This window comes from Canis aureus, chromosome 21 (assembly GCF_053574225.1).
Source record: "Canis aureus isolate CA01 chromosome 21, VMU_Caureus_v.1.0, whole genome shotgun sequence".
Lineage (NCBI taxonomy): Eukaryota > Metazoa > Chordata > Mammalia > Carnivora > Canidae > Canis > Canis aureus.
In genome coordinates, this window is record NC_135631.1 from 4,100,795 (window position 1) to 4,122,652 (window position 21,858).

At 48.9% G+C, this 21,858-nt stretch overlaps 2 long non-coding RNA genes across 7 annotated transcripts; one reads left to right on the forward strand and one right to left on the reverse strand.

Moving 5' to 3' along the window:
- Positions 1-1,433: 1,433 nt before the first annotated feature.
- On the reverse strand, positions 1,434-10,720 carry LOC144292292 (uncharacterized). Of its 5 annotated transcripts, none has more exons than XR_013359727.1 (6): positions 10,562-10,720; positions 9,255-9,429; positions 8,639-8,843; positions 3,529-3,672; positions 2,021-2,173; positions 1,434-1,715 (listed from the first exon to the last, which is right to left on the reverse strand). It is a non-coding gene; the product is annotated as an uncharacterized LOC144292292 (long non-coding RNA). The 5 variants fall into 5 exon arrangements; XR_013359726.1 differs by lacking the exon at positions 10,562-10,720 and adding an exon at positions 9,990-10,218; XR_013359728.1 differs by lacking the exon at positions 10,562-10,720 and having other exon boundaries at positions 9,286-10,213.
- LOC144292293 (uncharacterized) lies at positions 7,394-9,464 on the forward strand. 2 transcript variants are annotated; one of them, XR_013359731.1, is made up of 2 exons: positions 7,394-8,872; positions 9,266-9,464. It is a non-coding gene; the product is annotated as an uncharacterized LOC144292293 (long non-coding RNA). The 2 variants fall into 2 exon arrangements; XR_013359732.1 differs by having other exon boundaries at positions 9,331-9,464.
- Positions 10,721-21,858: the final 11,138 nt, after the last annotated feature.

A 21,858-nucleotide genomic window follows, 5' to 3' on the forward strand; every position in this document is an offset into this window, starting at 1 on the left:
CTGCTAGTTCTCCAGTTGACTCGTGGGCATAAGTTCAGAATGTGTCCCCCCAGCCACACACACACATACACACGACACACACCCCATTTCAGTCATCAATGGGCTGTCGCTCCCAGAAGGGATTTTGTGCTCTCTCTGGCCACCCAGCATGGCAGAGGGAGAGGACACTTGCCCACCCCTCACCGTGTGTCCTCCCCCACCCCCCACACTAGCTGACTCGTACAAACCACCCCTTGTGATCTGTACAGACACCTGGCCGTGGTCAGGGAGAGGGTGGGTGCTGGGGGAGGCCTCTTAGTCGTCTGAGGGCTTGGAGCATGTGCTCCCAATCCCAGGCACTCTTGAGATGACCAAAGAGGGTTCAGGGGAGAGAACCCAACTAGAACCAAATCCCCTTGGGGAGAGCACCTCTACATGGCAAGGTGGCTGCTGAAGCTCCCTGGGAGTCAGCTTCCTGATCTGTGAGGTGCTCTGCCCCCCTTTTCTGTGCAAGCCTGCTGCCCACACTGTGGGGGGGTGGTCCCACTGCCTCTCCCATGATCATCCTGGGGTCAGGTCCTGGGTTACACATGCCCCTGAGAGGCCATCAGCCCAAATCCCTGCTCTGAGTGGGTGGTCAGCAACATCTGACTGGATGGTGAGGGCAGTGATATACACTCCAGGCCCTCTGCCATGTCCACCCCCACCCCCCACCCCAACCTTCGATCAGCACACAGAAGGCAAGCGTGCGGCCCGCCACAGCCTGGGCAGCCTGAATGAAGGTCAAGTTTCACAGCCCTCCCCTTTGCAAGAGCTCCCCACTTGCCTCCAAGGCTCTGCTAGCACCATGCTCAATGGTTTTGTGAAACAGGCAAAAGAAGGATTTAAAAGATTATTTTTTTGGAAAAAGAAACCCTAAAACTAAGCTTCAGTCCACACAAACCCTAGACTTCCTTGTCTTCCAGAGGGATTAAATCTTTCTCCTCCAGGAGGCCAAGACCTATTCACTGTCTGACTCCTCCTCCCTGCTGTGCAGCCTTAGGCAAATGTTATCACCTCTCTGGGCCCTCCATTGGCTCATCTCTAAAATGGGACAGTAGCAACATCTACTCTTCCCGTGACTGGGGGAGATACGAGGCCTAATGATTTCTTCCCCACGCTCAAGGGCAGAGCACAGTGTTTTGCACACATTCACAACTGAGAGGCAGGCACCTGTTTGCAGAGGCAGGAGAGGTGGTCAGAAAGGTCGGGATCCCCCACCCTTGTGAGGTTAGACGTCACCTCTGCGGGGCCCCAGTCTCTTCACATGTGAAGTGGAGATAATCAGCCCTGCTTTATGAGGTTGTGGGTGATGCTGGGGAACGGATATGGAACCATCCGCAGTCTGTGTGACTGTGTCTGTGATTTTGTCAGGCTCCCTCATTCACTCATCTTGGAAGAGCGTGTTCCGGAAGTCATTTTCACGCATCTCTGTTCGACCTTTATTAGGTTCCTGGAGCTGCTGTAACAAAGCGCCTTGGGCTGGGGGGCCTAAGGCAATGGAAATTTATCATCTCACAGTTCTGGAGGCCAGAAATCCCAAACCAAGGTGTCGGCAGAGCCACGTTCCCTCTGAAAGCTACAGAGGAGCCCCTCCTCGCTCCTTCCTGGCTTCCGGTGTTTTTCTGCAATCGTTGGCATTCCTGGGCTCAAAGCTGCATAAATTCAGTCTGCCTTTGTCATCACATGGCTTCTCCCTGTGTGCATGTATCTTCATAGGGGTGTCTTCTTCAAAGGACACCAGTCACATTGGATTAGGGGCCCACCCACCCTAGGCTTCTTCATCATAACTAATTATATCTACAGCGACCCTATTTCCAACTAAGGTCACATGCTGAGGTCCCAAGGGTTGGCACTTGAGCATATCTTTTTGCAAGGGACACAATTCAACCCCTAATACCATCCTAACGGTTTACAGTCTCGGTCTTCGTTGGGGCTGTTTAGTGCATCAAAGGTGGTTATTTTAAGATACCAGCTGCCCTTGGGTTGCATAGTGACTTACCTCCCCCAGGCTGGCACACACAGACTGCCTCAGCCAGCACCTGCTCCAGAGGCCCTAGGCCAGAAGAGGTTCATGAGGGTCAGTGCAGCAATACAAGGGTCTTCTGAGTCCCTCAGGACCCCTAGTTCTTCCGAACTCCAACAGCAGAGATCACTGGAATAATCAGCACAAGCAATCCCTTCAGAGGTTAGGGCATTTCTGGGCCATTCTCTACCACTTAACAGCATCCGGGACCTTTCCACAAGCCTTCCCAATCCCAGCTTCTCAGTGAGTCAGGCATGGGTGGCTCCTGTCACAGCTGCAGCCAGTAGGCCTGCCTCAGATCCAGCCACAAGAGGAGGGCTTCGTGCTGCTAGTGGGACAAGATACCCACAGGAAGCCGGAAGCCCCACTGGACTCAGAATACAGCAGGGCAGCCGGGAAAGCTTCCATGCTCCGTGTAAGAAGCCAAAGGCTCAGGCAGCCCCAGTGGTGCAGCGGTTTAGCGCCGCCTGCAGCCCAGGGAGTGATCCTGGAGACCCTGGATCGAGTCCCACGTCAGGCTCTCTCTGTATGATGCCTGGTTCTCCCTCTGCCTGTGTCTCTGCCTCTCTCTCTCTGTCTCTATGAATAAATAAATAAAATCTTAAAAAAAAAAAAAGAAGCCAAAGGCTCAAGGTACACAGATAAAGCTGGAAAAGAAAAGTCCAGAGTGACCATCCCAGGGTGGCCATGGGAACACACATGACCAGGAACACAAACCACTTTGTGGCTTCTTTTTTTATTTTATTTTATTCATAGAGAGAGAGGCAGAGAGAGAAGCAGGCTCCACGCAGGGAGCCCGACGTGGGACTCGATCCCGGGTCTCCAGGACCACACCCCAGGCTGCAGGCGGTGCTAAACCGCTGCGCCACTGGGGCTGCCCCACAAGCAACTTTGTATACATATGGTTGCCCAGGCAGAGGAGCTGGCCATACCCAAACTCAAGAAGACAAAGGAACAGGGATCCCTGGGTGGCACAGCGGTTTGGCGCCTGCCTTTGGCCCAGGGCCTGATCCTGGAGACCTGGGATCGAGTCCCACGTCAGGTTCCCGGTGCATGGAGCCTACTTCTCCCTCTGCCTGTGTCTCTGCCTCCCTCTGTGTGTGTGTGTGTGTGTGTGTGTGTGTGTGTGTGTGTGAGACTATCATAAATAAATAAAAATTTTAAAAAATATATTTAAAAAAAAGAAGACAAAGGAACAGACAACAGATGGGAACGAGAGTCAGTGATCAAAGAAGGCTTCCTAGGGGAGAGATCCTGACAGGTTCTGTAATAATAGAGACAGTGAGAGGGTATGGGGGTGAGGGGCCACACAGGGGAGCCACGCCCAGCCTGGCTGTGACCTTGAGCCTGACAGCCCAGAGCCAAGGGAAGTGGGAGACTTCAGGGCAGATTCTCATGGCTCCTCCCTCTCCCAGGCAAGGAGGACATTTTACAGCCACCTGACACTCTCTCCCTGCCCAAATCAGAGAAGGCAGGCAACTTACCCCAGGGTCAGCCAGAACGGGGTGGTAGGGTTGGGCCTGGGTCAGGACTTGAGTTTTAAGCAGCAAAGTCAGGTGCTCCAGGGTTGGCCGCCTCTTTTGGCCTCCACCAGGCTGACAATTTGGCAGGGGCAGCGGTCTGTGAAACTGGGGGAGAGTGGACAAAGGTCACTGCCTGCAGGTCCAGCTATGGCCAGAAGGGGGCAGTTGAGCCCGCCCTTTCCTCCTGCAGCTGCACCGCAGAGGCGGTGTCCCGGCATTTACCGCCCAGATCCCTGTAATCTGGAACCTGAGGCAGAATCTGGGGGGCCTTTCACCTGGCGCTGCATACGTCCCTCGTCTCCAGGCAGGGGCTGTGCCTCCTGACTGCCACCACCTTCCTACAGTCCATGATAGGGGGTCCTGGACCTCCAAGGGCACTAATGGGTGAGGTGACCCACATTTTCCAAACACCAGGATCCATGTCCTGCAAAGAGATTCTGCTTTGGAATGTTTATGTTTTTCTGTGAAATGATAACCGCGTCGAAAAGAAAAAAGAAAAGAAAAGAAAAGAAAAGAAAGAAAAGAAAAGAAAAGAAAAGAAAAGAAAAGAAAAGAAAAAAGAGAAATGATCGCGTCAAAATATTTAAAACTAGGGCTTTTTTGGGAAATCCAAGAGGTGGGGTGGGCACACCCTGGGCTAGTCATCTCCCTCCTGCTCCACCCTGTGCTCACAGGAGCTGACTGTCCCAGGTCCCAGCCCGGTGGGCCCCACCCCCATCCCAGCTGTCTCTCTGGCACCTGCCTCCCCGACCCACACTGAGCCCGCTGGTTATTTTAAAACTACTTGTCATAAATACAGTTTGCAAGAAGGAGAATAATAATAGTCCTGGCTCTTCCTCAGGACTACAGTGTCCCCTGCCTATCTGACCTTGGCATTTGGTGAAGAGGGTGGTGGTAACTGCTGATACTCTAGGCCAGTGAGAGCATAGGCCTCCCTCATAGTGTCAGGGTCAGCAGCCTCCAGGGCCAGTGGCACCACTCAGAGGGTTTCTACTGCACCTGCAGAAGCCCTGGTGCCACGCACGCCTTGTTTAAGATGCCACTGTGGGGGGAGCGGAGGCGGTGCACAGCAGAGGTTAGAGCAAAACACGCTCCTTCAGAGGTTCGAGGACAATTTAAATTACCAGTTCTGGGGATCCCTGGGTGGCTCAGCGGTTTCGCGCCTGCCTTTGGCCCGGGCGCGATCCTGGGTCCCAGGATCTAGTCCTGCGTCGGGCTCCCGGCATGGAGCCTGCTTCTCCCTCTCCCTGTGTCTCCGCCTCTCTCTCTCTATCATGAATAAATAAATCTTTAAAAAAATAAAGAAAAATAAGTTACCAGTGCTCTGGTGGAGTCACGGTAGGGACAAGACTCAGGCCTGAGGACAAGGACTCTAGCAGCAGGGACCCTAGTAGAAGTGGGAGCCTTGGCAGTAGGGGCTGCATGCAGCCCGGAGAAGGAAGAGGGTTTCTCGGGGGTTATGCAAACCTAGTAGGATGTCAGCGTCCTCCAGCTCCCTGCCCAGAGGAACTGTCACCAGACAGTTCCTGGTGGATTCCTGGTGGATGGGGACCAGGAACAGGCTGGCAAGGTGAGTACAAGCCAAAGAGTGGTGCCTAGGAAAGCGGGACCTGCTCAGCCAGCAATAGGGAGGTTGAGGAAGTTTGGGGGCTACTGGTAGGACACAGCTGGGGTCAAAAGAAACAAGGCTTATGGGATCAGGTCTCTAGATCCATAGGATTTCCCTCTGCTGGGGGCTGAGGAGTGATGACACAGGTGCTCAGATTTGGGGGGGGTAAGGGGGATGGGGAACCCTTGGGGGCAGTGGCTGCAGAACACAAGGAGGTGACAGTGAGCCAGAGAAAGAGTTGGCAGGAGAAGGGCAGGGCAAGTTCTAGGCAGCAAGTCAGCTTAGGCAAGACTCAGGGAAAGCTGGAAGTGGTCAGCAGGACTGGGCCACCAGGGCCCTGATGCCAGGAGTCTCGGGTGTATGTGGCGGCGTATCCAGGAGCTCCAGAGGCAGGAGACTAAGTCTCATCCTCCAAGTTGTTTCCCCAGAGGCACAGCCAAGGCATAAGTAAAGTCTGGCTCTAGCAGCAGGGAGGCCTCAGGAAAGAGCATCAGGGACTGAGAGCCCACAGGCCCCATGCCCCGACCAGACACAAGGGTCAAGTATGGGGATCCCTGGGTGGCGCAGCGGTTTGGCGCCTGCCTTTGGCCCAGGGCGCGATCCTGGAGACCCGGGATCGAATCCCACGTCGGGCTCCCGGTGCATGGAGCCTGCTTCTCCCTCTGCCTGTGTCTCTGCGCCTCTCTCTCTCTCTCTCTCTGTGACTATCATAAATAAATAAAAATTAAAAAAAAAAAATAAAGCCGAAAAACCTCTTTAAAAAAAAAAAAAAAGGGTCAAGTATGTAAGGACTTCTCCCCTAACCCCTCCCCTAACCTCCCTGCTCCCCCCACTGGCTGCCTGCCTTTTGGTCCATGTGGGCTTAGAAAGTTCAAGCATGGGGATGCCTGGGTGGCTCAGTGGTTGAGCATCCATCTTTGGCTCAGGTCATGATCCTAGGGTCCAGGGCTCCCCAAAGGGAGCCTGCCTCTCCCTATGCTTATGTTTCTGCCTCTCTCTCATGAATAAATAAGTAAAATCTTAGAAAGAAAAAAAGAAAAAAAGGAAAGGAAAGGAAAGGAAAGGAAAGGAAAGGAAAGGAAAGGAAAGGAAAGGAAGAAAAGAAAGTTAGTTCGAGCATGAGATGTAGGTAGGTATGTCCAACTCCTCTCCCTCATGAGCCAGGGTCTGGGGAGTCCGAACCCTGACACTCTCTCCCTCAAATGCCTTCTGCCAGCACCAGCAGACAGGGACCCTCTCAGTTGGGCCCAGGGGTTCAGGGTGAGAAGCTGGGCCCCGCCCACAGGGAGCAGCCCCTGATGCTTTCTCCTCATCTCCTGACCTGGGCATCCAGGCTGGACAGGCCCCTAAATCTGGGTCTGTCATTGAGTTTGTGGGACTGCTGCTGACCTGGGCACTTGTTTCCTTCCTTCTATCCACCAATATCACAAATATTTGTTGAGAGCCTCTCAGTGAACAGTGACCTTTATAAAAACATAGGCTGCTTTCTTCAACACACTGAGGTCTGCTGTGTGCCAGGGACCAGGGAGCCAGCGGAGGGCAGAACAAACAGAAACCACCACCCCCTCAAGGAGCCGAAGCCCCAGTGCGGTCCACGACCCACTGCGGACGTGACCTCCAGGCAGAGGCCTGAGCCCCTGAGGGACGGCTGGCCCAGATGGGCACTGGGCGAAGAGCCTTCCAGGCAGAACCGTAATAGGTCAGAATTACCTAAGTGGAAATGAGAAAAGAATGTCTGGGAGGGGTTAAGAGCCGGCCCAGGCCCACACTGTGAGATGGGGGCCGCCGTCCTGAGCCTGGGCTGCTGGGGGTGGGGGTGGGGTGTGTGGAGGTTGTTGATTCTGCTTGGGCTGCTGCGAGGCGGGGCCTGGCAGGGCAGTCAGGGCTCCCGGCCAGCACACGGTGACTGTGCAGCTTCCTCCTGGGCTGAGACAAGAGGCCTCATGGCTCAGAGGGTAAAGGGCCCAACTGATAGGTTCTTGTGAGCAGACGGCCAAGGTGACCCAGGAGGCCACAGCCCTGGAACTGGACCTGTGGGGAGTGGGAGCAGAGTCTGGCACATTCTCTGGTCGCCTGCCCGTGGTGTGAACCTGAAGTACAACCCCTTTTTCTCCCCTCTTCTGTTTTCCAGTGGCTCCTGCAGGAAATCTGGGTGCTTTCCTAGGCTGGTGTGTGTTTGGAAGCAGAGCTGAGCTGGCTTCAGAACAAGGTGGGGGGACAGCCATGGGTGTATGAAAGGACTTGGAACCGCGGCCCTGACCCTGAAAAACCCAGATGTTGCCCAATGGGTCCTTTCCTGTTCTCCTTTCCCCTCCAACCCTAAGCTCACAAGTGGGCTCCCGAGGGAGGAGAGGACTTCACTCCGGTTGGGTGGATCCCTCACCAGCCCCACCGAGTTCCTGTTTACGGCTGTTTCCTGGAACAGCTTGTTTTGATCCAAAGAAATCTGCTGACGCACTGCCTGCTCTCTTCCTCCCTCAGGGTGGAGGTATTTTTAGCCTTATTTGCAGAAAAAGAGGCAGAACCCAAGCACCACATTTGTCCACCTCATCGTAAGACTATCTTGGCCTTCCCTAAGGCAGGACAGAGATGCCCCTGTGTGGTTTTCTACTGTTAAAAAAACACACACACACAAAATTCAACTGAGTAAATGTAAAGACCTAACTGGCTGTATTCAATGATTCATGAATTGGGTGTTCCATCCGATAAATGGAAAGGAGCTGCAGAAAATAGAAGGTATTTCTATTTGACAAGGAGGTATGACAAGGAGGATCTTAGCAAAAGAAAAATAGTTCTTTTTCAAGGTCACCTTACTTTAGGTGGAAGAGCAGGGGCCTTCTAATGCAGGCTGCCTCACTAGAGTGAATCAGGAAATTCCAGACTGATTGGTCTGACACTGCAATTAAGTTAGGCATTAAGTTTTGGTGGGGTTTAGCACACATGACTCCGTTTTAGATATATCATTTCTTTTTAACACTATCCTCCACTCCTCTCAGTAAGTACATTCCTTTCCCAAAGAACACCAGCTGTATAGAACTGGAGGCCAGGAGAGCTTCTAAACAAGACCCCCTGAAACTGCCATTTTGTCCTTGCAAATGGAGTCAGTGGCCAGAGCAGCTCCAGACACCAGGGCACACAGGGCTTTAGGGCCTTTTGTGATGGAGAATCCTAAGCTTTGTAGAATCCTAATGTTTTATGTTGCTAATTCCTACTACTACTTTTTTGGGGAAAAAAAAAATCTAAGGAAGTTTGTTTCTGGAACTTGGGAATGATAACGTTGAAGGACGATTTTTAAACTACAGGTAGAGAAAAGCAAGGTAAGACTTCAAGTGGGCCCAGGAAGCAGCCACAGAGCCATGGAGACTACCGCCTCTCTGGCGCCTTGTAGATAAATATAGGGCTGACTCCACAGCCTGGCACTGTGACGCAGCAGGAAAGGAACTTGCTGAGTATTATACACACCTCAGAGCTTCTAGAACATTCTGATGAATCCCTCTTCTCACATTGTTCTTTCACGCCAAGTCTCACCAACCGACCCCTGGAAACATTGTCAGAACAAGACTGAGGGGGCAGATCTAGATGAGGGTGTGCTGCAGGAATCTTTCCTTGGCAGAAGAGCAGCTGCTAGAGGACAAGCCTGGACTTGCCACAAATTCTGTTTTCAGTGCTGAGGGTCACATGAGAGTCATCAGTTTTGTAAGAACCACAAGGAGGGGCCCAGCCCCACCTGCCCACGCCTTGTTGCAGAGGCTGGGGAATAGTTCTCTCCCAGTTTCCTCTCAGTTGCTAAGGGAACCTATTGTCAGGGAACGTTTTGTTTTGGGGCATGGGTGGTTACTTTTGGAGGAGACTTTCTGGCAGAGAGTTGGTCAAGTCCTCCTCACTTCTGGTTAATCTGACCACAGTCCCCCTCCGCCCTATACTTCAGGGGGCCAGGGCTGAATGGAGGCCACATGGTCTCAAGCTGTGGTTCTCCCCTCACCCTGACAAGGAGATGCTAACTGCCCTTTGCAAAAGCCTCACCAAGCACTCAGGCCTGGCCTTGGTGGAGGGGCTGAGTCTGAGGATTTGCTTTTACCACTGCTTTAGAAGATCCACACAGCGGGCACCTGGGTTGCTGAGTCGGTTAAGTCCCACTCCTGGTTTCTGCTTAGGTGGTGCTCTCAGGGTCATGGGATGGAGACCCGAGTCAAGCTCCATGTTCAAGGAGGACCCAGCTTGAGATTCTCTCTCCCTCTCCCTTGATTTGTGCTCTTTCTCAAATAAAAAAAAATTTTGTTAAAAATAAGGATTTTATTTATTTATTCATAGAGACACAGAGTGAGAGGGGCAGAGGCACAGGCAGAGGGAGAAGCAGGCTCCATGCAGGGAGCCCAGCGTGGGACTCTATCCAGGGTACTCAGGACCACACCCCAGGCTGCAGGCACCCACCAAGGGCCGCCCTCAAATAAAAATCTTAAAGAATAAAAGACCCAGTTTGGAGGCCTGCTGTACGTGAGCAGCCAGCAGGCAGTGCCCCCACGTCCTGTTTGATGACTCAGAGTCCTGAGGCCCAATCACAGGCTGTAAACTGCCCTGGACAAATTCAGTCGTTAATTTTTTGTCTCCCTTTTCCCCCACCTCCCAATGCAAACGTAGAACGAGCTGGTTATCTACACCCTTTTGATCTTACAGCCATGCAGTTCTGCAGTTTTCCCCCATAAACAAGACTTTGATTTCATTATTTTGCCAACTACTTATTTCCACTTAATACATCACGAAAAGTCATTAAGTAGCCTATTCCAGGAGGGGGTTTTGCTATGAAAGACCAAACCTTCAGGCCCCCGGCCACGGAGCACAACAAAACCATAAACACATTCCCCAGGAGCCACCAGGCAGCAACGTCACGGGGCTCAACGTTCGGATCAACTTGCCCGCAGCCATTTCTAGCAGCACAAAATGACAGTTTCTGAAGCGGAGGCGCTTCACAGAGGACATCGTGCGGACAGTCCCCTCCTTCCGGGGGACGGTCGTGACTCCCGCCGCGCGGGCCCGCCCCGCCCCCCACGCGCGCCTGGGCGCTGACGTCACCGGCGCTCACGAGGCCGAGCCGCCGCCCGCGGAGTCACGCGGACGCGCCCCGCCCCCACCCGCCGCCGCGGGGAGTGATGCGCCCCCTGCAGAGATCCCTCCGCCGCCGCCTGGAATTTTCCAGACGCCGCGCCGGCCCTTCTTTCGGACTCGCGCGGGGCGGGGTGACCTGAGGCGACCCCGGCGTCTCCTCCGGGCCCCTCGAGAGGGCGAGCCCCAGCCGGCCTCCCCCACGCTGCCCCGCTCCGTCTCGGGGAGCGCGGCTTCCACCCCCTGCCCCTCCCCCGCCCGGAATGAAACCGGTTTCTCGCTCACGGAAATCGCATCCCAAATAGAACTTAGAAATATTTTCCCCGGGTCACGAAGCGCTGCTGAGGGGGAGGCGTGGGTAACCCGGGGATCCGCGGGACGGCCGCCCCGAGACCCGCCCGGGTCGCTCCTAGGGGAGGCTGGGGGAGGGACTTTTTTCCCCGGCGGCGGTGGAGGAATCGTCCCGCTGAGCAGTGCCCCAGTGATGCGGCCGTCGGCTATAAAAGCAAAAGTTGTGGCCTGTCCGTCAGGAGTTAGCGACAAGGAGGGCCGCGGCCTTGGGTTCAGTGGCGGGGCGGAAGCGGCCAGTTCAGGGCCTCAGGGGACAGTGGGGGAAATGGCAGAGGAGACTCCAGGGGGTGGGGATGCCAATGCCAGGACGAGGAGGGTTAAAGAGGAGCCTAGGTCTGGGGGGAGCTGTGGTGGGGACAGTTGCCCTGAGGGTTCCCGCGGTGACCCCGGGGAGGACGGCCCTGGCCCTTCAGCCGCTGCCTTCTGGGGAAGGGGAACTTGACCTCTGGGAGGGCGCTGCTCTGCGTGGCCCCCGGGGCCCCAGCGCCTTGGTTTGTGTGGCAGGAGGAAGGCGGGTAGAAGCCAGGGGAGACGGGATCTCGCCGCTCTTCTGTGGAGGAAGCAGCATTGGGCAGTTGATGCCCCGGGAATGAGGAGGAGGAAGGAAGGCAGTGGGGTGCAGGGCTGCAGGTGGGCTGCTGGCATGGCAGACCTTGAACTTGCCAATGCCAGCAGCCACCCCCCCCCCTTTTTTTTCCAGAGGGTTGCGAACCCACGAGGGGATGAGGCCTGGTCTTGTGGAAACTGAACTTAGCTTCGCGGGCCGACAGCTCTGGCCTAGGGTAGTATGTAATGTTGGTTCGGCTTGGGACAGAGTCCGGGCCATGCCCAGCCTGGTGGAACCCAGGTCTGGGTGTGAGGCCAGACCCCTCATTGGAGGGGAGGGTGGTCTCAAGGGTGATTGAGGAGGTAAGGTGCCACCTAAGCGTTATTGATGTGGTGCCGCATGTGACAGGCTGGGGATTGCCGAGGCAGGATGTTGGTGTGTCTGTGGACAAAATTGACCCACGCTTTATTTTCCAGGTGCCAGTGTTCCCATTTGGACTTTTCTCTCTAGCTTCGGTGCTAACTTCTGTGAGCTCACTCTGCCCCTCCTCCTCCCTTTAGCTTTCTCAAGGTTATCCATTCACTTAAAGCATTGCTTCTGGTAACCTGGTAAGCCTGGGAACGTTGCAGAAGGCCCCGAACAACTTGGTTGGTAATCGTGAAGGAGGGAAGGCCCTCCTTGCTGAGACCCAGGGTGGGGTGGGGTGGTGTTGCTTTCCTGCGGAGAGGGTGGGGATCGAATGTATACCTTGGGCGGGCCTGCAGCAGTGGCCCCCGCTGACGGTTACCAAATGCCTCATGGACCATGGTTTGTTACTGTAGTGTTCATCGTGGTGATCAGATGGCACCAGGAGAATTGGAGCCCCTGGCCAGTGTGAGTCGTAGCAGTGCAGGAGGGGAGACCCTGAAGGAGAGATCCCGCCTAAGTGGATGTCTGCAGATTGAATTTCCAGAGTCTTAAGAGGAGGAAGTTCTCCTGTGTCCCGTTTCCAGGCCTTGCTCAGGAAGCCCTATATTCAGGAGGCCATTTAAGGTTTTCAGATGAGCTTATGAGGGGGCAGTCCTTCAAGGTCCAAAGCAGATGTGTCCGGCCACCCGCAGATGTGTTTGATTGTCTGATCCAGGAGCATCAACTTCCAGGCTCATGAATGCCAGCAGACACCCCTCCTTTTTTCTGAGGTGGAGGTTTTCTGATGCTGCATCTTCTAAATTGAGCCCCCAGTCATAACTAGTTCTGGGCTACGAAATTTGAGCTTCAAGAAGAATCTTAAAAGCTGTAGGACATTCTAACATGCCTCAACGCAGAGTGATGCCTTGTAGGTGAATCTTGCAGATGGAGCCCAGTGACCCTCTCACCTACCCTGCTTCTCGCCTGCCTACCTGCCCTGCCCGCCTGTGCATTGTTTGGAGGAATTAGTGTTCTAGTCTAACCTGTATTTTGGGAACGTGTTCACATTTGAAATGCTTTAGGCAATACTTATGCATACTGGCAAATTGGGGGAGGGGAATCGTGTTTTGCTGCTACAGTCTTGGGTATAAGTTGGTTGTGGCCAAATTGTTAGAAATGACAGGTCTATTTTGGGCATTCCAATTGCATTGCAGATAATAAGCAAAGGGAATGGTTGGGGTACTACCAGTGATCTTTAGTTCTATGTATTTTGTAATGTGAATTTAATTTCTAGGTAATCTTAATGGAGAACTCCGAGGTGAGGGTTGGGCTGCCATTGGTGCTGGGAGGGGTGGGGGTGAGGAAAGGGAGAGGGTCGGTTTGGTTAGCTGTGTGCTGCAGAGGGTGGGGGTGGTAGGACATGTGGATTGAAGGGAATTCTTGCAAAAAGGTCAAGTAGAGCTCTGGGCATTTGAATGTACTAGACAACTGGGCAAAGAAAAGTATTTAATGCTAGTTGTCTCTTGGAAGTATAAAAGTTGCTTAGAAACTTAAAAAGTCCTTTGGAAATCTGCTAAATGCAGGTAAAGAAGCAAAATTGTTTTGCTGTAAAGTAGGGAAGACTGAAAAAAATGTAACCGAACAAGAATGCCAGTCATTAAAGGCGGGGTGCAGAAATTCCCATCAGCTGAGTAATAGCCTTCACTGCTTCGTTAGGTTCTTCAGTGGTTTATGTGAAGGTGTGCAGTACTGGGGAGCTAGAGATCTTAGGGAAAGACTTCACAATTGGGTATTTAAAGTATTTAAAACAAAAAAATATTTAAAACAGTTCAAATTTTTGGTGTGCACTTGAGATTAGATGTACTTGTGGGTCTGTAACATTTCTATTTACTCAAGATTTTGTGATTGAAAATTCTGAACAAAGTGAAAATGACTTTTAAAGGAATCTTACACATCTCATCTTTGGTCTGTATTGGCAGCAGCAAAAAAAAGTCTTGCTATTAGTTCTTGTAATGGTTTCTGTAAAATTACTGTAATATTTGGTAGCAAACCATGTGCCCTTGTGATGGTTAGAGTTAATTATATATTTAATTTGTGCCTTTTAAATTGATTCAGTGTTTGAGGGGCAACTCAATTTGGGGAATTAGCAAAGTGGAGGGGGACCTGTACTCAGATGTGGTCTGTTAAAAATTCAGAGAAAAACCTGAAAACCATTTATGATGACTTTTATTTCCGAGATGCATCTATTGAATTGGTAAAGTAATACTGGTAGCTTTTTTTTTTTATATATAATGTTTATCATTGCAGTGCTGCATTTTTTTAAAGTTTTTATTTATTCATGAGAGACAGAGAGAGGGGGGTGGGCAGAGGCACAGGCAGAGGGAGAAGCAGGCTCCATGCAGGGAGCCCAACCTGGGACTCGGTCCAGGGTCCCTAGGATCAAACGCCGGGCTGCAGGCGGCGCCAAACCGCTGCGCCATTGGGGCTGCCCCAATACTGGTAGCTTTTAATTCTGTGCCTCTTCCCTTAAATTTCATTTTAAAATCCCCAATACTTGTTGCCTCTGGGATTTGTCTTCTGGGTTATTTTTAATGTTTAAAAACATGTTGGTATTGTCCAGTTTTTAATCAGTGACTTAGTATGATGTAATTGCTGTTACACGAATTTAAAGAGTAGGAGTCCTGCATGTATGGGGCAATGTGTTTGGGTGTGCTGTTGTGAAATTGAAGCTGTGGTTAAAGTATTTGTGTTGCTCTGTGGTAAGAACTAGCCCTGTTGCATCATGTACATTACTAATCATTTTTCCTCCCTCTTTACAGCACAAATAAAGGCTTGAGTTCTAAACTCATAATTGTTGTATTGCTATGTTATGATTTCTGACTTTTATTTTTTGTGTAAATGAGGTGTTCTTGATAATGCAATTGGTTACATTACTGTAGATTTAGACTGAGATTTGCTCTTCAGTAGTTTTAAATAATTGAGGTCGTTTAATGGAGCTTGGTGATCTTAAATAGAACTGGTAGGGCCTGAATGGCCTGCAGCCTGGTGGATGGGAATGGGGGCTCTCCTCCCTGTAGTGTCTAATGGTTGTGCAAAATATGATACTGAAACCATCCAGCCGAGGAAGGTCAGTGTCAAGGTACTGGGGGAGTACTTTGTAATATCCTTGAACTTTAACTGGTTAGGTTTCCAAACTGTACTGTCGAAAAGGGGGCGTATCATTCTCTTTGCTTAGAGGAAACCGTCTAAAGCATACAGCACATGTAATCTGTTTTCCGTATTTGTGGTTTTGAGGAGGCTGGAGTGTATCTGGGATTTGGGTCTAACCACATAATTCTCTCCAGTACTAAAGAGTTTGGCTTTATTGGGTGACCAAGAGTTTGGGCTCAGGTGTCTCTGCCGTGAGAACCAGGTCGAGGTTATGCAGAGGGCATGAATCCCGTTTGCCTCATGGCTCTTAAGTTGATCATGTATCCTGGGTGGGGATGTGGCAGTGGCTTCATCCTGGGAGAGAAGCTCTGCTGCTCATAGGCGTTTACTCTTCAGCCCTACAGGAGACAAACTGGGCTCAGAAACTGCTGCCAAAAAAAAAAAAAAACTGCTGCCAGCCTCTTAAGGCTTTTGTTTTCAAGGGAGCTGAAAGGGAAGCTTGTCTCTAAAGGAAAGGTTAAGATGTGGAATGGGGATGGATGAGTGCCTTGACCTGAACAAGGGTGTGGGAGAGCCTGGCCTAAGGAATTCCTTCAAGAGCATAGCTGTGGGGCCTCAGGAGCCTTTGATATCTGCTACTGAAAAACTGGTGCCAGGCAGGAGGAGGTGGCCGGTTGGGGGCGGGGGGGGAGGTCATGGATCTGCTGTGAGTGGGTGCCACTGCTTGCTCCCCCAGAACAATTCAGACTTTCCTATGTAGTCCTTCTCTCTACTTTTTTTACCCAAGCCTTCCATCCGCCCTGCCCTTTCCAAACTTATTTTTTATATGGTGATTACAAAACTCTTACTTCCAGTCTTAAGGGTAACTGCTATAAATGTCTCTCTGAATGTCACTGTTTCCTAACAACTATGTTGGGCTGATAAAGAATTTCCATGAGGGTGTAATGTTTGGTGTGGGCTGAGAGCAGGCAGCTGGGGCTGAGCCCATGCCTCCTAGCCTCCACCCAATCCAAGGGCTCCTGAAATGGTGAAAGAGATTCCTACCTGTTCTGCACCTGCGCCCAAGTGGGGTGGGTTGCAGGTGTTGATGGCAGTGTTGGTGATTTTTGCTAATCAGTTTGCAGTCACCCTTCTCTGAACTCCCACAGGTAGTGGATGATACAATGAAATCCATTAAGTAGAAAATGGTGATGTGCAAATTAAAGGATTGGGGCATAAGGACAGCAAAATGCGCATTTGGAAGTCCCATTCAAAAGGAAAAATGGGGCAGCCCAGGTGGCTCACCGGTTTAGTGCCACTTTTGGCCTGGGGCGTGATCCTGGAAACCTGGGATGGGGGTCCCACACCAGGCTCCCTACATGGAACCTGCTTCTGCCTCTGCCTCTGTCTCTGTGTCTCATGAATAAGTAAAATCTTAAAAAAAAAAAAAAAAAAAGAAAGAAAGAAAAAATAGCCTGAGAGTGAGTATGGGTGGAGGCTCCTCTAGGAGCCCAGGTTGGACCTAGAACTGCAGAAGTGGCTGGCCCTACAAAAGGCATCGGACAGTAACGCCCTCCTCCCCCACCATCAGCTGCCCTTGGTTTGTCTCATTGACCCTGAACAATCATCTTTTATGCTGAACCCAGCATCTCTGTGGCTGTCTCTGGAAGAAATGTTAACTTCTGGTCTTGTACAATACTTTTATTGTGTGGTGCTGATATTAAATGAAATGCGAAACAGGCTTACAGATTCTTGTATGTATTAAGCATTCGTATGTAACAAAAATACGCTGATGCAGCCTGGAAGTGGCAAGAGGAAGGTAGCAAAACAATTAGAAATAAAGCCGTGAAGGTGTATGTACCCAGGAGTATGGCCTTGACCTTGCTCTGGTGGGTGTCCCCTGTGGACCCCTCAGCTCTGTACCACCTTCCTTCTCTTTAATTCTTAACTGAGTTCTGCTGTATAAAGGTTTATTGTGGGGTTTACAAGTAAAATTGGGAAAAACCAAAATCCTCTGTTAATAATTGTTATTGACATTTGCGTCTAGAGTTTTTCTTCCTCCTATGCATTGAATATGCTTTTTTTTTTTTAAATACACTTAATGTATAATGAAACTCTTCCTGTTTGAAGAGCGTTTGGTGGTGACTGTAATCTATTGTATGGCTGTGTCGATTGAAACAATCTCATTTACATGGCATATTTTCCAGGGTTTTTTTTTTTTCTCTCTTGGGAAGTTGTGATGACCTGCCCCAAAGCGCACACTTTATCACATCTGATATGTTTTCTTTGGGATATATTAATATATGAAATGCCTATGTCAAACTTAAGACTTTAGGTTCATTAATATGTTAAATAGCCCTCCCTGGGTGGTATTTTCTAAATTAGTTTTCTCACAATTGATGTAAACCTGGCTCTGTTTCCCTTCTCCACAGAACAATCTTGCCATGTTAAAAACCTTAGATCCTTGGGTGGATCCTTGCTGCTTTATTTACTAGGGCTATGAGCGTTGCTTTGCTGCTACTAAGACTAAACATCTGTGTGGATTGGTCATTTGTAGTGGTGTGTGTGCATGCGCGTGCGTGTGCACGCTTCAACTTCCTATTTTGTGAAAGCACATATGAAGGATATTAATAATCTGATGCAAAAAAAACTGATGCAAATATTTTTCCTGGTTTCTAGATTGCCTTTCATTTTGTTTATTGCTTTGGACATACAAAAGTGACATTGTTCTGAGGTCGTCACTCTTCGGTTTCTATACTTCGTTGTACTTAGATCTCTCCCATCTCAAAGGTATATAAATATTAATCTATATCATGACACTTATGGTTTGATTTTTTTTTTTTTTTTACACTTAAACATATACCACAGCTGGTGCTTATTGTGCCTCCTGTGGGCAGGGAGTGGGAGCTAATGCCCCCTCAGAGCCCCCAGAGCTTGCTCCCCTCCTGGTTCTGGCCCCCCTGGGGCTCCACAATGGAGTGACCGTCCTGTCAGCCATGAGGATTGTTGTCCCAATGGGACAGTTCACTAGAGAAGACCTTGGGGACAGGCAGGTATTGTCCCTACCAGAGTCCTGGTTGTCGCTCCTCCATGACTCCCCATTCCACCATCCTGTTTTGGACATAGCAACCCCCCACGAGAGAGAGCATCAAAAGCAGGTACACAAAGATGGATCTGGGTTCTACCAGTGTGGTTCCTGGCAGCTTTATTTGAATTTGAATCAGAACTACCTAGCCCCACCCACCAGGCCTGCTTTCCCTCATCTGTGAGATGGCATAAAGGTATGTGTGTGTTGGGCACTAGCGTTTACAGTGCTACCTTCCTTTATTGCTGGGCCTCAGGTCCAACCCCTTGGTCCTGGTTCCCTCTCTTGCCCCTTAGGCACCTGCTTTCCTTGCTCTGAGCCTTTTATGTAATGACAATCAGTGTGTATATTCTGGTCTTGTTCTGGTTTTGCATTTAATTTTGTTTCCATCCACATCTCCCTGTATCAGCAGAGTCCACAAACACTTTGGAAATCAGTTTTTTTCGGGGTACTTAATTCTACAGGAATGGCATGGATGGGCTTCTAGAAGTCTGAATGCTCAGAAACTGTATATTTTTCTGTGAAAAGCATAAACTTGCCAAAGAGGTCCAGGACCTCAAAAAAGATCAAACAACTGCATTATTTTATCCCAAAGTACTTATAGTATAGGATATTTAGTCAAGTCTCTTAAGTTGTAAGCAGTGTTTTGACAATTTTCGGTCACGCCTACTGTGAGCATCTCTTTGAATTTGGCGACTGCATTATATTCCCTGGAGTGGTGTTGCTTGGTCAGTGAGCATGCATGGTTTTACAACTTGTATCAGAGACTCAGATACTCTCTGGAAAGCTTACATTTCCTCTTGTGAGTCTATCCATTTCCCTACATAGTTGCTAATACCAGATTTTTTCAATTTTTATTGTAACTTTTTAAAAATGTAAAATACATGTAAAATATATCTTCTTAATCATTTTTAGTGCACAGTTCAGTAGAGTTCAGTGTTGTGCAACCAAGCTCCAGAAGTTTTTCATCTTGCAAAACTGAAATTACATACCCAGAAAACTCCCCATTCCCTTATCCCTTTAGCCCATGGTAACCGTTATTGTATTTTTCTGTTTCTATGAGTTTGAGCTACCTCATGTTGAGTAGAATCCTAAAGCATTTGCCTTTTTGTGACTGGCTTATTTTCCTTGGCATTAGATCCTCTGAGTTTGTGTTACAGCATGTGTCAAAATTTTCATCCTCCTTAAAAGTTGAAACAAGTGCACCTGGCTGGCTCAGTCAGTACAACATGCAACTCTTGATTTCGGTGTCCTGAGTTTGAGCCCCATCTTGGGTGTAGAGATCAAGTAAGTGAGTGGAAACATTCCATGTTTATATGTAACATTTTATTTATCATCTGTCTGTGATAAATGGATGGCTTCCACCTTTTGGTTATTATGAATAATGTTGCTATGAGAGGTGTACAAAAGCCTTTTGAAACCCTGTTTTCATTTCTTTTGGAGATACACCCAGAAGTGGGATTGCTGGATTATATGTATTTCTATTTTTAATTTTTTGAGGAGCCTCACACTTTTCCAATAGCAGCTGCGCCACTCTAGAGCCTCAGCAGTTTGCAAGAATTCCAGTTTTTGAGGATGCCTGGGTGGCTCAGTGATTGAGTGTCTGCCTTTGGCTCAAGGCATGATCCTGGTCTGGGGATTGAGTCCCACATCGGGCTCCTTGCGAGGAACATGCTTCTCCCTCTGTCTCTGCCTCTCTCTGTGTATCTCTCACGAATGAATATTAAATAAATCTCTTTCAAACATTTCAGTTTTCCATATGATCACCAACACTTGTTCTCTGTTTGAAATAGCAGCCATCCAACTGGGTGTGAAGTGGCATCTCATTGTGGTTTTGATTTGCATTAACATAATAGTGATGTTAAGAAGCATCTTTCCCTAGAATTGCTGGCCATTTGTGTCTTGTTTGGAGAAATAGCTTTTCAAGTCCTTTATTCGTTTTTAAAACTGGGTTATTTTTTATTGCTATTTGTAGTTCTTCAAATATTTTAGATATTAACCATTTATCAGATCTGTGATTTACAAATATTTTCTCCCATTGTATAGGTTGCCTGTTCAGTCTGTTCATGGTGTCCTTTGATGCCCAGAAGTTTTTAATTCTTGTAGTCCAGGTCAGCTTTTTTTTTTTTTTTTTTTAAACCTTTATTACTGTGCTTTTGGTGTCCTGTCCAAGAAATCCTTGCCAACTCCAATGTTCATGAAGTATTTGTTGCTACTTTTAAAAGTCCTTTGGTAATCTTAATCCGTGTTTTTGAATTTATTGGTTAGTCTTTTTTGCCACTTGATTTACCATCTGCCTCTTCCTCTGACCACTTACCATATGAAATTCCATATTGGTTTTCATAATGATCATATACTCTTCACTTTGGAAGATCAGCTTTTGCCAGTTATGATTGTCGAATTAACTGTTTTTTTTCCTTTTATTGTTGGTGCAAAAAGTATCTGTTACATGAGGACTTTTTAAAACATTTCGTCTACCAAGTCCAGCGGTAACTACTACTAAGTCTGTTAGGTTTGCTTCTGATTTACTTTTTCTTTGGTATCTAAACTCGTCACCATTTAAGGAGTTATGAATCCACCTTAGGAATGGGTTTAAATTATACTTACAACATTGAAATGTCAAACTTTTATTGAGGAACCCCTCTCTTTACTTTGCTCCAGGTCAGTGTTAGTGTCTGAGGATCATGTCCCTAAATCGCTAGAGTTTTTAGCCTCTAGTTTTTGTTGTTTCTAATCAAATACAGCAAATTTTAATGACTGTCACTGCTTATTATGTTTTAAAACCTAATAAGTGGAGGCTCTGCTACTTCTTAAAGTGCAAATATTCACTCCCTGTTGGAACTGAAGTACACAAAACTAGGTTAATCTTTGGTTGATGACATAACATGGCTCTCTTATTTGCTTCCTTGATGTTTTTAATAATGTGGTAAGCATTTCTGAATCTTCTGTATAGTATGAAAACTAGGGCTTTAGGCAGTAGCTTCCTCTACCCATGTGGTCGTCTTCCCTGCTCTCCCTCTGTTCCCACCACCACCACCCCCATCTCCCTGCCTCACTCTAGGCCAGCATATCTCATCCTGAATACAGGGTTTACCATTACTTGCTTTCTTTTCATAGAACTAAAAAAAAAAAAAAAGAAAGAAAGAAAAATCTAAGTGTGTTTTTTAAGGAAGCTGCAGGCATTCACAGCCCCTCTGGGACAGTACAGCAGAGCAGCTCTACCTCTCTGTGCTATCTGGGTCTGGGACTCTCTGTTTAGCACAAAGCAAGAATGGCCTTAACAAGACTCAGTCTACTTCTGCTGTTCTTTCCCCTAAGCAGGTTGAAAAACAAACTATTCTAGGATAGCAGTTGTGACATTTGCAGAAAGCAGCATTTAATTATATTGTTTGTTTGTCTGGTCTGTTGAAATCTCATTGGGCTTCTGTCTATAGGCATTTCTAATCCTAAGTGGAAAAGGAGTGCGCTTCAGTGGGGCACAGTCCATTCCCTCTCCTGCTGTCCCGCTCAGCACCAGCTTGGCTGATTTAAGTACCTGCTGCCTCTCAGACTCCACCAAGTGCCAAGAGCACAGGTGTGAACCCGGCTCTGTCTCTTACTCACCTAATAGCGTCACAGAGCGCTTAACATTGGGAACCCTGAGATTGGTTCTGACACCTCTGTTGATGTAATAGCTGTGTGACCAGCTGTCTGGGTGTCAGAGCAAGGCCCTGCCTCTGCCCTATGCTGACCTGACAGCAAGGCTCTGCTAGTTTTTTTCTAGTTCATTTAAAGGTGTAAAAATGTTCAAAGTGTAATAGCTGCAGATGTTAAAAATTGCCTCGGTTCCTATAGAGGCAACTATTGTGGCCAGTTGCTGGAGTTTTTCTGGAGAATCCTGTGTATATATTTCACTGTGGAGGTCCTGGTACACCACACACCCCGTCATACACTTTGAATTGTTAAGTTAATGGTACATCAAGGTGCTCACTGCATCTTTTTTTTATGGTCTCCCTTGGGCTTTTCCACATCTGTGTCATAGTCCATGTTTGAATTACTCATTTCCCTTTTGGGGAACAATTTGTTTCTAGCAGCCTTTATTGT